Genomic DNA, 5,594 nt, shown 5'->3' on the forward strand with positions numbered 1-5,594 from the left:
CGGGTATATATACTAATTTAGATTAGAAAACACAACTAGACTAGAATACAAAAACCAAATCATACTCAAATACTAATTGGTAAACAAATCTAAATAATAATTAATAAATAAATTCCTTGTTGTCCAAGTCATTGGCTCGACTTGTTCACCAAGTAATTTATTCCATGTAAACCAAGTTACGTGCTCAACTTGATAAACAAGACACCAATCCATCATAGGCTCGATGGGTCGGCCTAACAGAAATTACGTCTAACAACCACTGTCGTTATCAGAAAGTTCCAATGTTGAATGTAACGTGGTGTTGTGTCGGAGGTGGATCTGGTTGGTTGTGACCGGAAAATGGAGATGATTGGAAAAGAGTATATAATTAAATTTCTAACATGTTGGGCCAATCTTTATATTATTTTACATTAGAAAAGGTTTAAAATGATTAAATAAAAAGAGATTTAAAAAAACACCCCTCTTTACATTAGATAAATACCTCTTTACCCCTCTTTTAATGATAAAAACTAAAACTTCGGACATAACTGGCAACCATTGAGAAATCTCAATTGTCCAGTTGTCAAATAATAATAATAATAATAAAGTACATTTGAACGAAAGTCACATAATCGACCTAACCATAGTGCGATTTTGACACTTTATTCACATGGTTATTTTTCTATCAATCTAGCAGTTACTCCACCTTTCTATTGCCACCTCCACCATCAATGATTAGTGTCGTTTGCCACCATCGCCGACACCAACACCCGTTGCTTCCTCCATTACCACCACCATCAACACAATCACCCGTGGTGAACCTACTTTGTTATTTTATTATTTATTTTTTTTTAAAGCGACTCCTTTGAATCTGATTACATTTTTTCAAAGCTCTTGAAGCAAATTGTTGACCCGAACCCATTTTTTCAAAGCTCTTGAAGCAAATTGTTGACCCGAACCCATTGACCATCGCACAACCCATCTGATATTCTGATTTTCCAATCCGGGTTACTCTATTGTGCTAGTTTGTAGTTGCAAGTAGTCGATATTACTTGTACACCACTAATAATAATAAAGTTAAATAGTTGCATTGCATTATCTTCAATTCTATCCACAATTTCAAGCAATAACATCTGATATGTAAGTCAAGAATCAGCATCATATATACATCAAAAACAAATAATACCATATAACTTTCAAACTAGAAAGGAACCTCACAACCAGCTAGATTGCACGAGTACAAAAGGTGAAATTTTCAAATAGTATGCTCATTCATTATGTGGTTGAAAGGATTGATAAATATGTATTCATGTGTTTATTGCAATTAAACACAAAGCCCAACATTTATGGTCAAGAGCTTCACATACAAAAGGCGCTGCTCAACGTACAACCAAATAAGCTTTAAGTATAAACAGAAGTTGCATCTCTCTCGTCTCTTAAGTAAACCGTTCAAAACTTCGTCACCCTTTTGATTGTTTTCACATATAACCCTCCTACACATCCCAACTTTAACCAATTTTGACCCAAATGTATTCTTACATATAAGCCTCCTACACATCCTAACTTTGACCAAATTTGACCAATTTTGACCCATATGTGTTTTTACATACAAAGCTCCTACACATCCTAACTTTGACAAGTTTTGAGCCAGATGTGTTTTTACATATAACCCTCCTACGCATCCTAGCTCTGACCGATTTTGACCAAATTTTACCTGACTCCCATCTTTATGTTCAACCAACTATAACCCGTACCTTTAACCGCCTCTTTTTCAACCATTAACTCCCTAATCTTCCGCACATCATCCCATCTTCCCATAGAAGTATACATATTAGCCAAAAGCACATACGGTGTAGAATTAAACGGATCCAAACGAACCAACTCATCCGCAGCCCGTCTCGCTAAACCCGCATTCAAATGCACTCTACAACAACTCAAAACCACCTCCCACAAAACCGGATCATCCAAACATGGTATCTTATCTAAAACAACCTCGATTTCATCAAACCGACCCGCACGCCCCAACAAATCTATCAAACAAGTGTAATGATCCAAAACCGGCTCCACACCATGTTCTTGCATCGAGTTAAACACGTTAACCCCATAATCAATCAACCCCGAATGGCTACACGCAGTCAAAACCGCAATAAATGTTATAGCATCTGGTTTTTGACCTGATTCGTTAATCATTTGTTCAAAAAGTTTCACGCCTTCATTTCCAAGCCCGTTTTGTGCATACCCGTGAATCATTTCATTCCACGTAACAACGTTCTTAACGCACATTTCATCAAAAAACAATCGTGCTTCGTTTACATCTCCACATTTGCAATACATATCGATAACCGCACTTCCAACTATAACATCGTTTATAGCTTCATCTTTCAAAGCGCGTGCGTGAACTTGTCTACCATGCGAAATAGACGATAATTTTGTGCAAGAATTTAGTACGGTAGCGTACGAGAATTGGGTTGGAAGCATATCGCTTTCTAGCATGTTTTTGAACAAAAAGAACGCGTCTTTATCAAGATTATTAAACAATAATCCCGCCATCATAGCATTCCAGCAAACTATATCATCTTGATCTTTAACTCTTTCAAATATTAATCTCGCAACCTCTATTTTATTACACTTTGAATACATCCCAATAAGCCCACTGGCCACAAAAACATCACCATCAAAATGATTCTTTATCCAAACCGCGTGAACTTGTTTTCCACCCTCTGAAAGCCCTAACGAACCACACGAGCTTACAATAACCGCAAACGTAGTTTCATCACCTTTAACATTACAAAACAGCATCTTTATGAAAACCCTAATCGCCTCTTTATGCTTTCCAATTTGGGTATATCCAGAAAGCAAAGCATTCCAAGAAGTCAACCCTGGAGAACCCATTTTGTTAAAAATTTCATGAGCGGTTTCAATATCACCCGCTTTCAAACACGCGGTAAGCATGTTAATATAGGTCACCTCATCTGGTTCAAACCCTAATCTTCGCATCTTTTGCATTAACTCTATCGCCCTTTGAATTTGGTGAGTTTGACCGTACCCGCCAATCATCACATTCCAAGAAACAACACTAAATTCTTGCAAATTATCAAATATCAATTCGGCACTCTTCATATCCCCGTGTTTTGCATACATATCTAGCAAAGAATTACTCAAGTGAAGATCTTTTTCAAACCCGAGTCTAACCGTAAGCCCATGAATTTGTTGACCGTGAATCCGTTGACCAATCCCACTTCTAGCACACACACCAAGAATACTCGAAACCGACACCGCATCGATTCGTATCCCACCTCTACGCATCAACCGAAACAACTCAAACGCATAGTCAACGAGATCACTATCCAGTAAAGCCCCCATTATCGACGTAAACGAAACCTCATTAACTTCCGGCAACTCATCAAACACCTTAAGCGCATCTTCAACACGCCCACATTTCGCGTACATACTCAACAAAGCATTCCCAACATAAACATTACTCTCAAGCCCAATCTTACTAACCAACCCATGACACATGCACCCGTATTCCGAATCCAACAACGCGCCACACGCGCTGAACACACTCGCTAATGTAAAATTAGTGGGCAAGTAACCTGCTTTATTCATGTTGCTATACAACCTCAATGCCTTGTGATACAACCCATTGTGAACAAATGCACTGATCAAAGTGTTCCAAGAAACCGCATTTCGTTCGGGCATTTGGTCAAACAGCTGGTGTGCGGTGTCTAGATTGTTGGCTTTGCAATGGGCGGTTAATATGGCGTGCCAAGAGAAAATGTTTCTGTGGGCAGTGGATAAAAGGCCGCATTTGTGGTATAATTCGATTAATCGGTTCGATAGGAAGGTGTCGGTGAGGCGAGCGGTGCGGAGGATGTAAGCGTGGATGAGCTTTCCCGTTGTGTGGGATTTATGGTCGATGCAGAGTTGTAAGAGATTGGCTAGTTGACTGGTGATTCTGGTTTCCATGGGCAGTAGTTTTCGAGTGGTCGGGTCCTGGGTACTAAGTATATTATTAACCGGGTATAGCGGGTAAGACCCTGGTTTTGAAAGCAAGAGGCGAAGAAAAACGATGGGATTTAAAACAAAAGCATGAAGCGACAGACGCAAAACCGAAAGCTTTTTGTACGCGAGTCGAATATATTTATATAACTTTTATATATGTATATATTAAGAGTTTTTAGCATCATGACCCATAATATAGCTATATTTAAGCATTACATATGATTTAATATATAAACTACCTACACATACAACCTAAAAAACATATTGTACAATATTTAGATGCTTAAACACCACTTGTGTACGAAAGGCGAGCACTTCAACTTCGCTTTGGGTAGCTTTTTGCATAAAAATCTCGCATCAGGCTCACCTTTTAAACATCGTTCGCCTTAGCTAGCCTAAAGCAAAGAGGCCTCTCCTTAGGTCGCCTCTCACCTTGGCTCGCTTCAGGCGTGCTTTTTTAAACCAAGGTAAGTCCGTAAGACTCGTCTGCTTCTATAGGGTGAGCATAAACCGGGTAAGAGTAAGACCCACGAGACCGAAACCGACTCATACCTGGTTATATACAACAGGGTCAGTTTCCGAATCCTGAGAATATCATTAATTTGGGGGCCAGGGCCGGCCCATGGGTGTGGCCGGGTGGTCGATGGCCATAGGCCCGAAACCCCGCTAGGCCCGAAAATTTTTTTTTTAAAAAAATTATATGTATTTTTATTAAAAACAATATATATATTTAATGTTTAAACACAATTACATAACCACTTGCTTGGTCTAGTGGCAAATGAGTACTATTCACAATCAAGAGGTTGTGGGTTCTGCCCTCACTTGAGACATGTTTAATGTTTTTTTTATACAAAAGATTTTTACATAACTCAAATTATAACCAAGTAAGCCCATACAAAAATTAGACTGTTTAAACCCAACAAAATACTTCTTTTACTTAAGGCTCAAAAAAATTTTCGCCTTCAGCCCAGAAGTTTTTTTGCTTTCTCGGAGCCGGCCCTGTTGGGAGCCAGCCCTAAGAATCCTCAAAACATTTTGGGCTCGGGGCAGGTAATAAAAATGTGAGGCGCAATAATTTTATTTTTTATGTATGTAATGGGTTTAAATATATAGATTTTTGTGTCTTTTTTGGATTTGGTTTAGTATTTTAAATAATTATGGCTTTTGTTAAACGTATAAAAAAATATATACTATTATTTCTAAGACTAGAACTTGTGTCCTTTGTGACATTTCTTACGATGGTTTTCCAATTGTATTAAAGAAATTTTCAAATGAATGTATAAAGTAAATATATTACTTAAAACATATATAAAATTTTAAATAAACTTTGGGTCCCTTGAAAGATTGGACATGGGGCAGTAGCCCACCCTGCCCCTCTTTGGCCGGGTCTGCGGGTTTGAGTTAAGTATTATGGGTAAAGCATGTTTTCCTACTCGTATGTGGGAGAACAAACATCACTAGACTAATTAATAATTGGTTATAACTTATAAGTAGAACTATATTAATAACATGTGCATGTTAGACACTTTATAATATTATATAGCAAAAATTAGGAAAAAAAATAAATAGAAGTAACATGAGTGAGGTGTTCTACTTTGTATGCTCGAAGA

General features: G+C 37.9%; 1 pseudogene; it reads right to left on the reverse strand.

The window, feature by feature from the left end:
* Positions 1–992: 992 nt before the first annotated feature.
* Positions 993–3,948, reverse strand: LOC143607036 (pentatricopeptide repeat-containing protein At4g20770 pseudogene; annotated as a pseudogene).
* Positions 3,949–5,594: the final 1,646 nt, after the last annotated feature.

The sequence above is a fragment of the Bidens hawaiensis genome, unplaced genomic scaffold (genome assembly GCF_021521415.1).
Source record: "Bidens hawaiensis isolate Kalapana, Puna unplaced genomic scaffold, B.hawaiensis_p1.1 tig00079090_1, whole genome shotgun sequence".
In the NCBI taxonomy this organism is placed as follows: Eukaryota; Viridiplantae; Streptophyta; class Magnoliopsida; order Asterales; family Asteraceae; genus Bidens; species Bidens hawaiensis.